Source organism: Aquarana catesbeiana, linkage group LG06, assembly GCF_042186555.1.
Source record: "Aquarana catesbeiana isolate 2022-GZ linkage group LG06, ASM4218655v1, whole genome shotgun sequence".
NCBI classification, from domain to species: domain Eukaryota; kingdom Metazoa; phylum Chordata; class Amphibia; order Anura; family Ranidae; genus Aquarana; species Aquarana catesbeiana.
The window spans coordinates 371,861,674-371,880,863 of NC_133329.1; the positions used below are offsets into that span (position 1 = coordinate 371,861,674).

The 19,190-nt window shown below is 41.7% G+C and overlaps 1 long non-coding RNA gene across 1 annotated transcript in view; it reads left to right on the top strand.

Moving 5' to 3' along the window:
* LOC141147807 (uncharacterized) overlaps positions 1-18,670 on the top strand; it is a 105,463-nt gene extending 86,793 nt beyond the window's left edge. Inside the window, exon 2 of the long non-coding RNA XR_012245152.1 lies at positions 18,216-18,670. This is a non-coding gene — a long non-coding RNA (uncharacterized lncRNA). The remainder of the gene's footprint in view (positions 1-18,215) is intronic.
* The last annotated feature ends 520 nt before the right edge of the window (positions 18,671-19,190 follow it).

Here is a 19,190-nt window from a genome sequence, read left to right on the forward strand (position 1 = left end):
GTGTGTGTATAACAAGGTCAATGAGTTTCTGGACTCCTGACAGACCCTTGCATCTTTCATCCAGTGCTACACTGTTTTTGGATTCTGAGTCATGGGGAAAGCAAAAGAATTGTCAAAGGATCTGCGGGAAAAGGTATTTGAACTGTATAAAACACGAAATGGATATAAAAAGATATCCAGGGAATTGAGAAAGCCAATCAGCAGTGTTCAAACTCTAATCAATAAGTGGAAAATGAGGGGTTCTGTTGAAACCAAACCACGGTCAGGTAGACCAACTAAAATTCCAGCTACAACTGCAAGGAAAATTTTTCAGGATGCAAAGAAAAACCCACAAATAACTTCAGGTGAAATATACAGGACTCTCTGAAAACATGTGGTCTGACTGTTTCAAGATTCACAACAAGGAGGCACTTAAAGAAAGATGGGCTGCATGGTCAAGTCGCCAGAAGAAAGCCATTACTATGCAAATACCACAAAGTATCCCACTTACAATACGCCAAACAGCACAGAGACAGGCCTCAAACCTTCTGACACAAAGCCACTTGGAGTGATGAGACCAAAATTGAGCTTTTTGGCCACAACCATAAATTCTTGATTTGGAGTCAACAAGGCCAATGTCATCCCTCACAGTTATTACATTTTGTTCCACCAGCCCCTCTCTATTAGATTGTAAACTCACAGGAGCAAGGCCCTCCTAACCCTATTGTATTGAATTGTATTGGCACTGTATTGTTTCCCTTTATTTTGTAAAGCGCTGCGCAAACTGTTGGCGATATATAAATCCTGTATTATAATAATAATAGGATATGGATAATTACATCGTGCCAAGCTGGCTGTAAGTTGGCAATAAAGATAATTCTTGGACTTCTGCTTTAAGTGCAGTAAACCTGATATATTGTCATAGAGCTGAGTGAACCGATGTATACATCCATTCACCCCTTTATTTCATCAGTGAGTAATCAGCAGCAAAATTTTAACAATAAGTACCTTCACTTTAAGTCTGATAGCTACAAGAAGTCAAAAGATCCTAAACTAGGTAGATAAGTATTTAAAATGACTGCTCGCTGAGTCAGTTTTGTGCCATTCCAATGCAGTTAGCCGATAACTGACAGGCTGCAAAAATACTCCTTGACCTAATTAGTGAACTGCTGCATGTCTGAGGGCTCTTTTCTGACTAAAAGATCCCCTTTCGAATTTTGCCTCTAAGCCTCAATTGTGAACATTACTGTTGGGATTGCTCAGAAATTCCCCCACACCCTCCATCTTTCTATATCTACGGACAGTGCCATAAAAACAGATTTAATTAAAGAAACTACAATTTCCTGAAGTTTTTCAATTAATTATTCCCTCTTCGGCTCCTCTAATGTGCAATTCATCAAATTATTTATGAATCCAACCAATTTTTTTACACTAAATTAAGAATCTAATTCGCCCTCTTTTTTTTTTCTCCTCTACAAGTTCCATTTTTTTTTTTTTCAGGTCGCCGCCAAATTATAACCTCGGGATTAATGTTACAACCTCGGTGTTAACATTACATTTTGCTCTGAGACGTTTATTTGAAACTTCAAGAGCCGCAAAACTCTTTCCTTCATCTGTGACCTTCTTCAAGCACGGTCTGAATCCCGTCCAAGTCACTTAAATGATACAAAATAAAGAGCAAGGAGAATGATGAGAATATTCTTGCAAGACATGATGGAGACACAAGCAATCTCCGGCTGGATGGATCAGTGTAATGGATACCTCGAAGAAGCAATATTACATTAAATGGTTAGAAACACTCGAATAAACTTCAAGGAAGTAGTTACTCATAAAAAGGAGGATAATATTTTGCTCCACTAAATGATATGATAATTGGTATTTCCTCTTTAGTAACAGTACATAACAAGCTTAATAATATGTAGCCTGAAGGAACATTGTCTCTGATATTATCTCCCAAAATAATAATTACAATGTATTAAATCTGTCAAGGTTGAGTGAACTGTACTGGGAAAAAGAATCAAATATACAAATAGGTCAATTTGGATCAACGATAGGGGCAAAGGTCTGTATTTAAGCAAATTGTAAAATAGTTCACAGAGGATGCAAATGTGCCATAGATCTAGCATTGGCATGGATTTATTGAGTTGGGCAGCGCAGTGGTTGAGTTGTTAGCAATCTTGACTTGCAGAGCAGTGGTCCTGGTTTTTCTAGCAAGGGTGTTGCCTGAATGGAGTCTATATGTTCTTTCTTTGTTTTTATTGGTTACTTTAGTTTCCCCCCTCAGCCCAAAAACATCCTGGTAGATTAACTGGCATTTGAGCAAACTGGCCCTAGGTGTGCATATTGCAGATATTAACCTGTTGCCATTTACATAATGCATATGCAGCAGAAATGGTAGGCTATAACTCCTACACGTCACACATATGCATCCATAGGCGGCAGAGGTTACCACACTGTCAATGACAGATCCTGTTCTCTGGTAAAAATTGGGAGCCAGCTGTACAGGCTCACGACAGAAAATCACATTGGTCACTGTAATTGTGATTGGTAGATCAGGCCCATTTAAAGGAATGCCAGGGGCTGGGCAGGAAGGCGTTAAAGCTAAACTGCGGAATAAGCAAAGCTGTCTAAACACAAGAGGTTAGAAATTGTGCCTCTGTGCAGGAGTTTCCTGAAATAAGGACCAGTCACTTCTGCTCTATCTCCTTGTGCAGGGTAACTGCTCGGGTTTCTGCCCCTCTTGTAGTTTTCTGCAATTAGCCTGTAGTGGGTGAGCCTGCAGGGTCTATTATCTCGGTTTGAAAAGACATTTGATACACAGAAAGTGGATTTATACCCTTTGTGGCTATTTAGAAACGTATTTAACTACAAGGCTTTGTGTCTGGAGTTCAGCTTTAAAGCAAACTCCGGGCATAAAAAAAGTTTTCCCAAGCAGTGGGGCTGTGCCCGCACTGCACGGGTTAACTGCTCGTTTTTGTCTATGGGAGAGGAGAAAGGAGATTTACTTACCCAATGCTCTGATCCTACCTGCACAAGACTGGTCCACAGCACTCCTGAGCTCTAGCGGTCTTCAGTTGTGGACTGTTCCTGACATCATCAATCCCAGAGCAGGCTCTGTAGACCAGGAACAGTCCACCGCTGGACTGTGGGGAAGCACTGTTTTCTGGTGGAGCGAAAGATTAGGTGAGTATAAGTTTTCTTCTCACCCCTTGACAAAGCATGCAGTTGACAGGATAATTTGGTTGTTTGCATGCTGGTTGGTGAGTTGAGCTGGGAATTTTCTATGGTTTTGTTTGTCATGCGTACCCCTTCATTGTGCTCCTTGCTGCGAAGGCCAGTTATAGGTGGGAGCAGTGGCCAATTGTTTGTACTGTGAAAAACAATAAATGATTCACCATAAACTAGCCCCAACCAATAGTGAAATCAAATAGCAGCGCTAAATCAATTAACCTAAAAATACGTGCAAAAATTATATGTGTCTAATAATTTACACCAAACTATATCAACACAATGTGACCTGTGTCCAAAATCAATGTTCATTACATGAATAAAGGATCTCTACGTATGCAAAAAAGATGTGTTGAAAACGACCTTTGAAAAAAATATATTTCTACAAACATAAAAAGTCCAATAATAAGTGAAACGTAATAACATTAGTGATGATCCATAACGTGATACGGTGCAGATCTTCAATAATTCAATCTTCCACCACACCTCTGTGACTTGTGATTCCACTCCCCTTAGGGGAATAAACTCACCAGCTCCTCTTGCTTTACACTCTCGTGCTCGGCTTTAAGGCTTTATCCCACACAGAAGGGGGCAAAATGATGACCTCCAATGATTCCCCGTTATATATCCAGAGTAAAAAAGCAGTGCTCTCTCCACATGTAAAAAAGAAGGCGATCCAATAGTGCAGTAACGCAATAAAAATTTATTAAAACAACACTCTCCTCCACCATTGAACTCACATTTCTCAAAATCACATCAAGCAAAGAAGCACAGCAAACGTGGTAATCACCACAAACACTCCAACCGGTATGATCAACGTATGGTGGTCACGGCGGACCCAGGTAGCACACTCTCTGGTGACAATCTCACCCGTCCCCTAGAGTCTCCTGGAGCTGCTTCCCCACTTCCTCGTGTGGTGCTCTCCGTCACAGAGTTCCCTGGAGCCGCCTCCCAACGTATGGCTATACGGCTATATGGCTATACGGCAATCGAAAGTGTATGACGTAAGACGCTGTGACGGAGAGCACCATACGAGGAAGTGGGGAAGCAGCTCCAGGAGACTCTAGGGGACGGGTGAGATTGTGCTACCTGGGTCCGCCGTGACCACCATACGTTGATCATACCGGTTGGAGTGTTTGTGGTGATTACCACGTTTACTGTGCTTCTTTGCTTGAGGTGATTTTGAGAAATGTGAGTTCAATGGTGGAGGAGAGTGTTGTTTTAATAAATTTTTATTGCGTTACTGCACTATTGTATCGCTTTCTTTTTTACATGTGGAGAGAGCACTGCTTTTTTATTCTGGATATATAACGGGGAATCATTGGAGGTCATCATTTTGCCCCCTTCTGTGTGGGATAAAGCCTTAAAGCCGAGCACGAGAGTGTAAGGCAAGAGGAGCTGGTGAGTTTAATCGCCTAAGGGGAGTGGAATCACAAGTCACAGAGGTGTGGTGGAAGATTGAATTATTGAAGATCTACACCGTATCACGTTATGGATCATCACTAATGTTATTACGTTTCACTTATTATTGGACTTTTTATGTTTGCAGAAATATATTTTTTTCAAAGGTTCTTTTCAACACATACTTTTTGCATACATAGAGATCCTTTATTCATTTAATGATTGATTTTGGACACAGGTCACATTGTGTTGATATAGTTTGGTGTAAATTATTAGTCACATATAATTTTTGCACGTATTTTTAGGTTAATTGATTTAGCGTTGCTATTTGATTTCACTATTGGTTGGGGCTAGTTTATGGTGAATCATTTATTGTTTTTCACAGATTTAAACACTTTAAGCGGCTGCTCAATTTGAGGCTCTGGCTCCATGAGCGCAGCTTTTGGCACATAGGAGGGGGCGGATTTCCTATGCACCATAATATTGATACAATTGTTTGTACTGTTGAAATACTGGTGAGAGGCTGACACTGATAGGCATTGATCGACAGCAGTGATGGGCAGCACTGATAGGCAGCACTGATAGCCAGCACTGACTGGCATCGCTAATGGGCACTGATTGGTGGCACTTGTGGGCACTGATTGCTGCCACTGGTGAGCACTGATTGCTGGCACTGGTGGGCACTGACTGGTGACACTGTTGGCGCTATATTGTAATCAGGGCACTGATGATCAGTGCCCTGATTACATGTGTTGATGTGTCCCTGCGTGGAAATGCCGCTGATCAGCTCTCCTCGCCACACACGCTGTCAGTGTGAGGCAAGCAGCGCCGATTAGTGGCATCCCTGTGTTTACATGTGACTGACTGTGATTGGACACAGCCGATCACATGGTTAAAGAGCGTCAGACAAGGCTCTTTACAGAGATAGGGGTCGCGCCGTGTCCTAACAACACGGCGTGGCCGCGATCACCATGCTGCACGCACCACGGGCGCATGAGAGTGGCCGTTCTGGGACGCCGTCATATGACGGCATCCCAGGACGAGAGCCGCATCGCCCCGCCGTCTTTTTACGGTGGGCGGCCGGCAACTAGTTAAGGAGGGGTGGGCTCCCTCCGGGCTTACCTGCCCTCTATCTATCCATTATTATGCATGTGCTTCCACTGTTGAGGCTCTCAAAAATACATAGAGTTAGGACTGCAGATAATACTGGGGTGCCGTGAAATTGCTCTGCAGCTTACGCATGTATTTGCAAATGTGTGTGAATTAACCCCTGTTTTTAACGCAAACTGTTAGACAGGATAATTTGGTTGTTTGCAGGCTGGTTGGTGAGTTGAGCCGGGAATTTTTAGGTTTTTTCTGAACATGCAACAAGCCATTGTGCTGTCATAGACATGAATGTGCCAATACAACTCATCTAATCCAAAATTAATGGTCAACAGATGGACTTCAAGATGACTGTAATGTTCATATTCACTATAGATGCCCAGGGCATTTTGAATTTCTCTTCTGTAGGGGCAAAATAGAACAAGATAGATGAGAGGAGTATTTTAATCAGCCTATTCAAATATTAAAGCAACCCAGCCTGTGCAATCCTGGTACGGTAATAACACAAAAGGGGTCTGGATGTCCACAGAGACCCAAGGGCCAGTCAGAATACTGAAGAGATGATATGATGGAGAATGTCCTGGGGCAACTTGAACACATCCCCAGGTGATTGGTTGTTGTGATCAATAAGGACAATGAGAACTTGAATCACTGGGAGATGAAAAGTATGACACCATTACTGTTATGCTGCGTACACACGAGCGGACTTTACAGCAGACTTTGCCCGGCGGACTTTTCTACGTACTTTACGACGGACTTTCTGAATGAACGGACTTGCCTACACACAATCCACCAAAGTCCGTCGAATTCGTACGTGATGACGTACGACCGGACTAAAACAAGGAAGTTCATAGCCAGTAGCCAATAGCTGCCCTAGCGTGGCTTTATGTCCGTCGAACTAGCATACAGACGGCGGACTTTTCGACCGGACTCGATTTCGACGGATTAATTTAAAACATGTTTCAAATCTAAGTCCGTCCAACTTTTGAGAAAACAAAGTCCGCTGGAGCCCACACACGATCGAATTGTCCGTCAAAATCCCATCCGCCAGGCAAAGTCTGCTGTAAAGTCCGCTCGTTTACTTTTAGTCTGTTCACAATGTTTTCAATCAAGCCCTGAAGAAGGGGAATTGCTGGACTCCCATAACACATTGGCTACTCTTTGGATTGTCCCCCTGGCTTTTACTGAAATAAAGTTGTACCAGAGGTGTGACACTTCCAATTTCCATTTTTGTTACACTATAAGCCAAGGAGACCATGGAGATCCTCTGAGGTGTAGAAGCCATCTGTCTGAGAACCAGATTATTTACATCAAAATCAAAACTTTAAGTGATTCTAAAGGCTGAAGGTGTTTAACCTTAATACATTTACTGCATTAAGGTAAAAATCTTTTGTGTGCAGTTCCCCTCCCCACCCCCCAATACAATCTTGATCCAGCGATGTGCAGAAGAGCAGCTGCTCTCCTGGCTCTCTCCCTCTTCACTGTCTCAGAAATAGCAGAAGGAGACCTTAGCTCTCACTGCTGTCAATCACAACCAGTGAGGAGGGAGAGGGGGGTAGGGCTGAGTCACACGGTGTGTGTCAATGGACACATCGGGATTGATTTGCTAAAGGCAAATAGACTGTGCACTTTGCAGTTGCTCCGGAGCTTAGTAAATGAGCAGAAGCTCTGCTGACTTCCATCATACAATCATGTACAAGCAAAAATGCTGTTCTTTTTTATTTTTATGATTGTGTACGCTTTGTAAAGTGAAGCTTTACAGCCTTTACTAAGCTCTGGAGCAACTGCACTTTGCAAAGTGCACAGTCTATTTGTCTTCAGTAAATCAACCCCACAAAGAGTGGCTCCGGAGCGAGCCTGCATGAGTGCCCCATACCAAGTGGCTTGCTATGGGGCCATTCAGCAGGGGGAGGAGCCAGGAGCGTCGGAAGGGGGCCTGAAAAGAGGAGGATGGGGGCTGCTCTGTGAAAAATCATTCCATGCTATTTATTAATTTATTTTTCCTTTAGTATCAATTTAAAGATCAGTAAAATAAGAATGCTGCCATGTTACAAGACATTTCTTGCATTTTATAACAGATATACAGACTGCAGCCATAGCACAGACAGCTCGTGTTACAAGAATCTGTTAAAACTCTGGTTATATTAAAGAACCCTTTTGCATGTTATAAAATACTTACCTATCACTGCCATATTACAAGAAACTGATCCAAAGTCAAAAGTTGCTGTTAGTAATTGCCCCTAAATTATAAGACATTTCTTACATGTTATTAAAAAGATTACCAATTGCTGGCACGTTACAAGAGACTATATACATGTTATAAGATATTGTTAGGAATTTAAGCTATTACAAGAGAATATTAGAAGCTGTTTACATGACATATTTAAAGTGAATGTAAACCCGACATTTTTTTGTTGTTGTCATAATGTAGAGTATAAGATTTCCTATCATTTGAGCCCAGTCTTGCCACAAAGAGTTAATCCAGCTCTGAGCAATCCTCTTTTATTGTTCAGTGAGATAAAACTTGACAAACAGAGAAAAACTTTGTGAAATCCTCCCCCTTGCTGTGAGTGACAGGTGATTTACATATCTCGTGCACTAGCCTAAGACATGCATTATTTTTTAATTCCCTCCCCCACTCCTTTCTTCAGCAGCTCTGCAAGGATTGGCTGTTCCACACCTCAGCATGATTTGGCATGCTGAAGTCATGTGGTTACTTTCCTGTCTTTTCACTGGATGTTATGCAGCGTACACACGAGCGGACTGGTCCGACGGTCCGAGTCTGGCAGACAATCCGATCACGTGTGGGCTTCATCGGACCTTCAGTGAACTTTTTCTGTCGAAAGTCTGACAGACTTTAGATTTGGAACATGCTTTAAATCTTTACGTCGTAACTCCGCTGGACCCAGAAATCCGCTCGTCTGTATGCTAGTCCGAAGGACAAAAACTGACACTAGGGCAGCTATTGGCTACTGGCTATCAACTTCCTTATTTTAGTTCGGTGTACGTCATCACATACGAACCCGTCGGACTTTGGTGTGATCATGTGTAGGCAAGTCCGATCCTTAAAAAGTCAGTCGGAAGTCCGTCAAAAGTCTGTCGAAAATCCGTCGGAAAGTCCGTCGGACCAGTCCGGTCGAAAAGTCCACCCGTGTGTACGCGGCTTTAGAGATCATAGCAGAAGTTCAGTGTAAGAAATACGCAGGAGAAAATGCATATTGACAAGGGGAGTGTAGAGGTGGGCGGGGAGTCTACTGACATCACGACTCCACCCACCGAGCTCCAGACAACAGACCTTCCCACAGAATCTGCAGTTTTTCGGGTCTCATAACAGACAGAGGGGGAGATATTTGACAGGTAAAGAAACATGCAGGAGGCATGTATATCCTTATAGATAACTCCTATGGCAGTAGTTTAGAAAGGATGACATTGGGTTTACATCCACTCTAATGTACCTGGCAATTTGGCCACGAATTTCATATACCTAGACACTTTGCTTATCTTTGTTATGGTACACTTCAATTCCATGTCCTCCACTTTGTATAGCATTTATGCTAGAGCCCATAGGAGCAAAGTAAAGAAAATCATACGCTTGGGCGGGCATTCACATGTATACATCATGTTCCCCAGAGAGCCCCCCACTTAGATCAGGGTCCCCCGAAGCCCCCTCATTACATCAGGGTCCCCAGAGAGCCCCTCACTTACATCAGGGTCTCTAGATAGCCTCCCCCTTACATGGGGGTCCCCAGAGAGTCTCCCCCTTACATCAGGGTCCCTAGAGAGCCTCCCTGCTTACATTAGGGTCCCCACAGCTCCCCTCATTACATCAGGGTCCCCAAAGAGCCCACCTAACATCAGGGTCCCCAGAGAGCCCCTTCCTTACATCAGGATCACCAGAGAGCCCCTCCATACATTAGGGTCCCCAGAGAGCCTACCTACTTACATCAGTGTCCCCAGAGAGCCAGCCCCCTTACATCAGGGTCCCCAGAGCTGCTCCTTCTCTAGCATTAAATATAAGCCTCCTAAAGTTTCTTACCTTCTTTAAATTCACAAAGTGTTAAGGGGGTGGTGGGGCACTGGTAGCAGCCAGTCTAAATGAGAAGGTTCCACACTGGGAGGGAGCAGAGTTAGACAAACAGTGGTTGGTTGGTTGGTTGATAGCAACCAACCACTGAAGAGACAGTGAGCTGGGAGGTGTGGCAGCAGCCAGCCCAGGACAGGACTGCAAGCCAGGAAAGTTCCACTCTCTGCGGAATACCGGGGGGCAGTGGGGCATCCAGCATTAGAGGGGATTTATTCTTCCAAAGCAAATACATCTTTGCACACTTGTACTGAGTAGTATTCCAGTGTTTCTCTTCTCTCTCAGTTTCTCTCCCTCACTCAGCTAATGTGACCCCAGTGCTTTCCAGGTATTTTGCCAAGACACCCCTGAAGACACCTGAAGGCACCCTGGTTGAAACAGGCTGCTCTACCACCATAATCATTTTTTTGTTGCCCTCACATACATGCAGGGGAATTTATCAAAATTGGTGCAGACAGAAACTAGGGCAGCTGTGCATGCCAACCTTCTATCTTTTTCAAAGCTTAAGGGTGCATTTGCACACCTGCAAATGCACTCTGCCTTTGATTAGATATGAGAACCCCAGCTAGGGTTCCCACCACAATTACCTGTGGGAAGGCTGCAGGCTCCCTCAGCTAATTATGGCCATTGCATGTAATCTCTCATGCAGGGATCATTGAATATTAGTTAATATATATCAATATATATATATATATATATATATATATATATATATATATATATATATATATATATATATATATATATATAGGCTTAGATACTTTTAGACAGAAAACTTGTACCCAGGTTACTCTGGACTAACAAAGTCCTGTGGCAGATGCGAAAATTATTCTGCAAAATTCCAAATTCCTGCAAATTTTCTTCAGAGGTTGGTAGGGTTTCCTTGAGCTGATTGACCTCCCAGTTTTTGGTGTCTGCTCTGAAGCCCACTTTAAGGGGGGCATTCTTCAAGCTGACCACTAGTGTGAGGTGTATTTTTCCCATTGACCCCAATAAGTTTTAAAAGGGGTTCCCATAGACCTGAAAAACATTTCAATGGTTCCTTGGGGGTAAAGAGGTGGAGAAAGGCTGGTTTAGGGTTGTTGGAGACACCATGATACCTGCATTCCTGATCCAAGCCAAATTTAATTCCAGCCAGTGTTTTTTTTTTCCCTGTACATACTAATCCTACCATAGGCCTTTCTCTGCTAGCTTCCAAGGCAGTTGAAGGCCATTCTTTTCTGAAGTCCTGATCTAGGAAAATAAAAAAAAGAAAAAAAGAAAAGAAATAATGTAAATCTTTCTTCACTTCGAACAACATATACAACAATTTACAGCCATCCACTTTTATATCAAATAATTTTCAAGGAATCCCTTTTCAGACCTGATGTTTCCAATTGCAGCAGCATATTTTCCTGTCAGCCAACCTGGTCTTCAGAAATAATTTCAGGATCCTAATGTAAATGTGACATTTCTGCGGATCTTAGCGAGTTGGGCAGTTGTTTGATTTTTTACACATGCCTCCAGTCCCCACAAAGGTTTGGCCCAAAAAGTGATGTTTTCAACAACGCTAAGAACTTTACAGCAAAACCATCTCGGTGGAGGACGTAGACTTTGGAGTTTACTTTGAACTGACATTGTTTATTTCCAACATTTACAGAAATAAACAGGAAAATCTTTGAAATACTAACAATTGAATTTGATTCCTGATGCCTTTTGGCAACAGATCACATCTCCTTTTCAAGCTCTGAGCACGCGGTATGTAAATACTGGACATGTGAGACTATAGATCTGTGAACCTTTAATGCATTTAATGATGCCAAATTGTGTTAGTGTATGGTGCATGTATATGCCGTACACAGGCTAGACCATTAGACTCCATTTTGTTCTCAGAAAATGTTATGTCCTGTTATCTCAATATGCATTTAATGGGTGTCAACATCAGTTACCGTTACATCTTTGAGAAAACGGAACAATGAAAAATTATTTTAACTAAAGGAAAAATATTTGTTGAAAACAACTGAAACAATGAAATTGTAATGGGGTTGCCTCTAGTATCCACTCACGTGTTTGCTGTAATTTTCTGACCTGCTTTAAAAGAATGACAGACTTAAAGCGGTATTAAACCTAAAACCAAAAACGTATTATATTTCAGTTTACCAATTTTAATGCCGTGTACACACGACCAGACTTTTCGACAGCAAAGGCCTGACGGAACAAATCCGCCGGACAATTCGATCGTGTGTGGGCTTCATCGGACTTTTGCGGTCGAAAAATCAGGCGGACTTTAGAAATAGAACCTGTTTCAAATCTTTCCGACGGACTTGAGTCCGGTCGAAAAATCCGTTCATCTGTATGCTAGTCCGACGGACGCTAGGGCAGCTATTGGCTACTGGTTATGAACTTCCTTATTTTAGTCCGGTCGTAGTCCGTCATCACGCTCAAATCAGTCGGACTTTGGTGTGATCGTGTGTAGGCAAGTCAGTTTCGTCGGAACTCCGTCGGAAGTCCGTCGAAAGTCCATCGAAAAGTCCTTCAAGGTTCAGCCGTCGAAAAGTCCGCACATATTTACATAGCATTAGATGTTGGGGCATTGGTTTCCTTTTTAGGCTATTTTTCCTTTATTTCCACCTGGTGATCCAGCCGGAAAGTCTATTATTTTTTAACTTCCTTTACCAAAACAAGCTGGCAAATGTGGTAATTTGCTGTAAGGGCTTAAAAGTGTTAGCTGGAGTTTGGCTGTAATATGTTAGTCAAGTCCATCTAAATTTGGTCCATCTAAAACTACCCTCTCCCCAGATTGACAATGCTGCTGTCCAAGGGTGTCTCAGTTGCTCCTCCATCCAGAGTGGAGACACCTCAAGACAATAAATGCATTACTGGAATACCAGGTAAAAATAAGAGAAGATAAGAAAGAAAGAAAGAAAGAAAGAAAGAAAGAAAGAAAGAAAGAAAGAGAAAGAAAGAAAGAAAGAAAGAAAGAAAGAAAGAAAGAAAGAAAGAAAGAAAGAAAGAAAGAAAGAAAGAAAGAAAGAAAGAAAGAAAGAAAGAAAGAAAGAAAACTAACACAGCCATCACCACAGCCATCACATTTAAAGTAGAAGTCCACCCTAACACTAAACTCCCTGCATCTATAGACATCCACTATCTAACACTAACCTATCTAACTCTGTAAAGAAGAAATCAGTATACATACCTTTTTTGAAGCCAATCCGATCCCACGCTGAGCTGTCAGCCGCGGTTTCACTGTGTATGTGGGTGCAGAGGACACAGCCAACAACAGAAGCCTCATAGTAACTCTATGGGTGACGTCACTCCCCACTCATTTCATGGCTGTTGTCGGCTGTGTCCTCTGCAGAGCTTCAGACACTGGAGACTAGATCATATCGGCTTCAAAAAATGTATGTATCCTGATTTCTTATTTATAGGGCTAGATAGCTTAGTATTAAGAGTGTGGATGTCTGTAGATGCAGGGATTTTAGTGTTAGGGTGGACTTACACTTTAAGGATTGGTAAGCTGCAAAAAAAGTGAGCACATTACCCCAGTCCGGAGGAGCAAAGTCGTAAACAGGAATTTAATAAACGAATGTTATGCACCTTGTCACCTTTTTATGTATCCAAAATTGAACAGTGGAAAGAGCCCTAGACCAATAACAAATGAGTCCATAGAAACTTTAATAATCTGTTATTTTCATTAACACAAAACACCCAACACATTTGGGGATCTCAAAACACCTTGACTTCATTGGGGCTTGGATATTGCATGTGGTTGAAGTGGAACATTAGTCAGAAAATATTGTTCTGCTAGATCACTTTAGGCTTGTCCATTTTGCAAGTATGCAAAGTATTAAAAATAAGTGCCTATACTGTTTAAACTCCAGCAATACACTGTCTCAACCTGCTCTGCACATGCTCAGTTGCGCTCTATTTTTAGGCACTGTGCAGATCAGAGCCATTAAAGGCTGATCTGCTGACAGCTTAAAGATTTACTGCTGCTCAGGGGCCCTGGGCTTTAGTAAAATGGCAGCCTCCAGCAAGGAGAAACAGTAACAATGCTGGAGGCAATTTAGAGCACACACTAATAATAGTTTACTAATTACTAGCATACTAATAACATAATTATTATTGTGTACCTTGCTAACCTTTTTTTTTATCAGGTCGTTATGATTAAAGTGTCACTTTAAGAGGACTCAGAAAGGAACAATCACCAAGGGGAAGTGTTTTTAGTGTATGAAACAGCAAAATTGCATTTTTCTGTTTCATCATCCCTGGAAATAAATGAAATATTTGTTCTGACTATTGGTCTAGCATGCTCTTCGCTGTTCATTCTTGTTTTTTTGTTTTTCTGGGACTGGAGGTACCAGGTCTTAAAGAGCTAGTAAACTCTAATGCCCTGTACACATGACCGGTTTTGCCGTCAAAATAAACTCTGAAGGTTTTTCCAACAGAGTTCCGACGGAATTCCGCTGAAACTGTCTTGCGTACACACGATCACACCAAAGTCCGACTTTCCAGAACGCGGTGACGTACAACACATACGACGGGACTAGAAAAAGGAAGTTCAATAGCCAGTAGCCAATAGCTTCCGTCTCGTACTTGCTTCAGAGCATGTGTCGTTTTTGTACGGCGGAACAGCATACAGATGAGCGATTTTCCAGATAGGAATTGGTTACGTCGGAAATATTTAGAACATGTTCTATTTCTAGGTCTGTCAGAATTTTCGACGGAAAAAGTCCAATGAGGCACACACATGATCGGAATATACGATGAAAAGCTCCCGTCGCATTTTTTCTGTCGGACATTCTGCTCTTTGTGCACGCGGCATTAGGATTGGATGGACCTTCTTAAATATTGCCTCTTTAAATACTGAATTTCTAAGCACCTCTTGAAAACTTTTTTCCCTTTTTATTCATGGTTCTTATTGTTTCTTTATATAATTTGTTTAAAGGATAAGTTCACCTTTTGGAACATGTGCCACCCGATTTTAGGGTGGAACATGTAACATATTCCCCGTGCTGCAGCTGCCCACCCGCTGTCGGGGGGGGGGGGGGGGGGGGGGCGGGGGGGCGGCTGCAGCACGGGGAACATGTTACCTGTGGCAGCAGTACATGGAAAAGTTCCCCATAATAGCTGCCACTGTTTGCCACTCCACCCACACAGCTCTGTGTGTTTGAATGAACTGGGCACATTTAACATTTTTGTATATACAGTGCCTTGAAAAAGTATTCGTACCCCCTACATTTTCCACATTTTGTCATGTTACAACCAAAGACGTAAATGTATTTTATTGGGATTTTATGTGATAGACCAACACAGAGTGGCACATATTTGTGAAGTGGAAGGAAAATTGATAAATGGTTTTCAAAAATGTTTTACAAATAAATACAGTATGTCACAATAGTAAGTACACCCCTTACATTTTTTTAAATATTTTATTATATCTTTTCATGTGACAACACTGAAGAAATGACACTTTGCTACAATGTAAAGTAGTGAGTGTACAGCTTGTATAACAGTGTAAATTTGCTGCCCCCTCAAAATAAATCAACACACAGCCATTAATGTCTAAGGTGTGAATGGGGAGCAGGTGTGTTAAATTTGGTGTTATCGCTCTCATTTTTTTCATACTGGTCACTGGAAGTTCAACATGGCACCTCATGGCAAAGAACACTCTGAGGATCTGAAAAAAAGAATTGTTGCTCTACATGAAGATGGCCTAGGCTATAAGAAAATTGCCAAGACCCTGAAACTGAGCTGCAGCACGGTGGCTAAAACCATACAGCGGTTTAACAGGACAGGTTCCACTCAGAAGAGGCCTCGCCATGGTCGACCAAAGAAATTGAGTGCACGTGCTCAGTGTCATATCCAGAGGTTGTCTTTGGGAAATAGACGTATGAGTGCAGCCAGAATTGCTGCAGAGGTTGAAGGGGTGGGGGGTTTGCCTGTCAGTGCTCAGACCATACGCCGCACACTGCATCAAATTGTTCTGCATGGCTGTCATCAGAAGGAAGTCTCTTCCAAAGATGATGCACAAGAAAGCCAGCAAACAGTTTGCTGAAGACAAGCAGACTAAGGACATGTGCACCAGAACACCTTCTTCCACATGTTTGCTGTGTCCCCCACATGGCTTCTCACAAACTGCAAACGGGACTTCTTATGGCTTTCTTTCAACAATGGCTTTCTTCTTGCCACTCTTCCATAAAGGCCAGATTTGTGGAGTGTACGATTAATAGTTGTCCTGTGGACAGATTCTCCCAGATCTTTGCAGCTCCTCCAGAGTTATCATGGGCCTCTTGGCTGCTTCTCTGGTTAATGCTCTCCTTGCCCGGCCTGTCAGTTGAGGTGGATGGCCATGTCTTGGCAGGTTTGAGGTTGTGCCATACTCTGTCCATTTTCGGATGATGGATTGAACAGTGCTCCGTGAGATGTTCAAAGCTTGGGATATTATTTTAATAACCTAGCCCTGCTTTAACCACTTAAGGACCCCCCCTGCATATATACTGTGGCAGGACGGCCCTATTGAGCGAAACAACGCACCTGTACTTCGTTTTGTGCACGAGATACTGTGGCCACGCACGCGCCCGCTGCACAGAGATGTGTCCTGGCCACCTGCGATCGCTCCTCAGAGAGGCAGAACAGGGATCTGTCAATGTAAACAAAGCAGATCCCCGTTCTGACAGGAGAGTACAGTAAGATCGTCTGTTCCTAGTGATCAGGAACAGCGATCTCTCTGTACTCCCAGTCAGTACACTCCCCCCACAGTCCAAAGACATGCTGGTAGGTTACTTAGATCCTGTCGAAAAATTGGCCAAAACATGTGTATGTTGTATGTGTATATGTTTGTAAGTGCGTCAGGACCCCATGGGGCAAAGGCCGCGCTATACCGCAGATGGACACCAGCGGCAAAAAGCGCCCTGAGGCGATTCAGTTCGCATAGGTAGCACTATACAAGTCACTCATTCATTCATTCAGAAACACCTCCCTAGGACACACTTAACCCCTTGATCGCCCCCCTAGTGTTAACCCCTTCTCTGCCAGTGTCATTTATACAGTGATCAATGGATATTTTTAGCTCTGATCACTGTAATAATGTCACTAGTCCCAAAAAAGTGTCAAAATGTTGCAGTCCCGCTAAAAATCAATGATCACCACCATTACTAGTAAAAAAAAAAAATGCCATAAATCTATCCCCTATTTTGTAGATGCTATAACTTTTGCGCAAACCAATCAATATATGCTTATTGTGATTTTTTTTTTTTTTTTTTAGCAAAAATATGTAGCAGAATACGGCCTAAACTGATGAAAACATTTGTTTTTTTATATATTTTTTTCGGATATATATTATAGCAGAAAGTAAAAAATATCTTATTTTTTCAAAATTGTCAGTCTTGTTTTGTTTATAGCGCAAAAAATAAAAACCGCAGATGTGATCAAATACCACCAAAAGAAAGCTCTATTTGTGGGAAAAAAGGACATCAATTTTATTTTGGGTACAGCGTTGCACGCCCGCGCAATTGTCGTTTAAAATTACACAGTACCGTGTCGCAAAAAATGACCTGGTCATGAAGGGAGTACAACCTTTCCGGTCCTTAAATGGTTAAACTTCTCCACAACTTTATTTCTGACCTGTCTGGTGTGTTCCTTGGCCTTCATGATGCTGTTTGTTCACTAAGGTTCTCAAACAAACCTCCGAGAGCTTCACAGAACAGCTGTATTTATACTGAGATTAAATTACACACAGGTGGACTCTATTTACTAATTAGGTGACTTCTGAAGGCAATCGGTTCCACTAGATTTTAGTTTTTAGTTAGGGGTATCAGAGTAAAGGAGGGGCTGCATACAAATGCACCCCACACTTTTCACATATTTATTTGTAAATATTTTTGAAAAGCCATTTATCATTTTCCTTCCACTTCACAATTATGTGCCACTTTGTGTTGGTCTGTCACATAAAATCCCAATAAAATACATTTATGTTTTTGGTTGTAACATGACAAAATGTGGAAAATTCCAAGGGGTGTGAATACTTTTTCAAGGCACTGTACCCTCTAAAGACATACAATTTTCTGTGTACAGTTGTATTCTCTCCATAGTAGCAGATATCAGGCTGTAGGGCCACATGGAGGCCGGGCTGTCCTTTGCCCAAGTTCAGGACTGATGACAGAAATGTCGCCTGGGCTATTGAAAGAGGGTAAAACTGTAAAAATGATCTAACATTGTAGATCTTTAAAGAACTAGATTATATTTCCAAAATGTTGATTTCAAATAAAAAAATGAGAGGATAAAACACCCTTTCAAAGGAAAAAAAAAGAGTGTTAAGCTACGGAGAGTTCAGTAAATAAGATAAGAATGAATTCGCATTGTTGCTCTGTCAAATGTTTTTCTGTATAGATATATATTTATATATATATATATATATATATATATTTTTTTTTTTTTGCAGGCTTGATGCTATCACGGAGCCACATCAGAATAAAACAAAGTGACCTCCCCGACCGGAGGTTTACAGATGTCTCGCCAAGACAGAAAAATGGTGATTCAAAAAAGGTGGCTTTGTTGAGCGTTCCCCCAGGCCGGTTTATTGACAAGAATGACAGTGGTCTCAAGATGAACCATTATCTATGTCCAGCTTACAGACTTCAAATAGCAGAGCTCAGTCGCTGTCAGAATAAGAAAATGTTTAGCCAAACATACAAGGCTTGTTACATTTTGTTCAACCAGGATATTTTAAAAAGCTGGGGTCAGACTCTGTATATTCTAAGCCCTGAGGGAAGATGTTACAAAGAGAAATGTGCATCAAGCTTAAATATAACTGAAAAAAAAGGAAGACTTTAATGGTCAAAATAAGCTGAATAGATTGCCGTGCAAGAAAAAAAAAAAAAAAATATATATATATATCCAAGACATGATTTGTTAAATGTCTTGCTACGTTTTTTTTGGAAGCTTCCCTTTAACTAGTTTACATATTTAGTGCTCTTTTGTTGTTTTCTGCTTGGATGGATTGTAGGCTACTGGAGATTGTGGAGAGCGGCATTTTGTGCTGGTTAGTAAATATTTAGATTATTGCAGAAAAAGAGTTTTTTTTAGATGGAAAGATAGTCTACAATTTGGGAGTAAGTGTCTTGTTTATCAAAAGCCGTATTAGGTAGTAGGGATTGCATGGCGCTGCCCAAGATTATGTTTTTCTATTTCATCATTTCATACTTGGATATATCTATGGGGTAGAAAGAGAAAGGAGATAGGTGCATCTATCATTGCCCATTTATATTTTCAGTTGTGTGTTCATATAACATTCTACACATATAAAACATGGTTTTTCATGCCAATGTTTCTGTCTAATTTATTGAAAACGAAAAATCTTTATTCCATTTTATATTAAAAGAACAGTTCGATGAATAGCAGAGTTTCCTAGCATGTA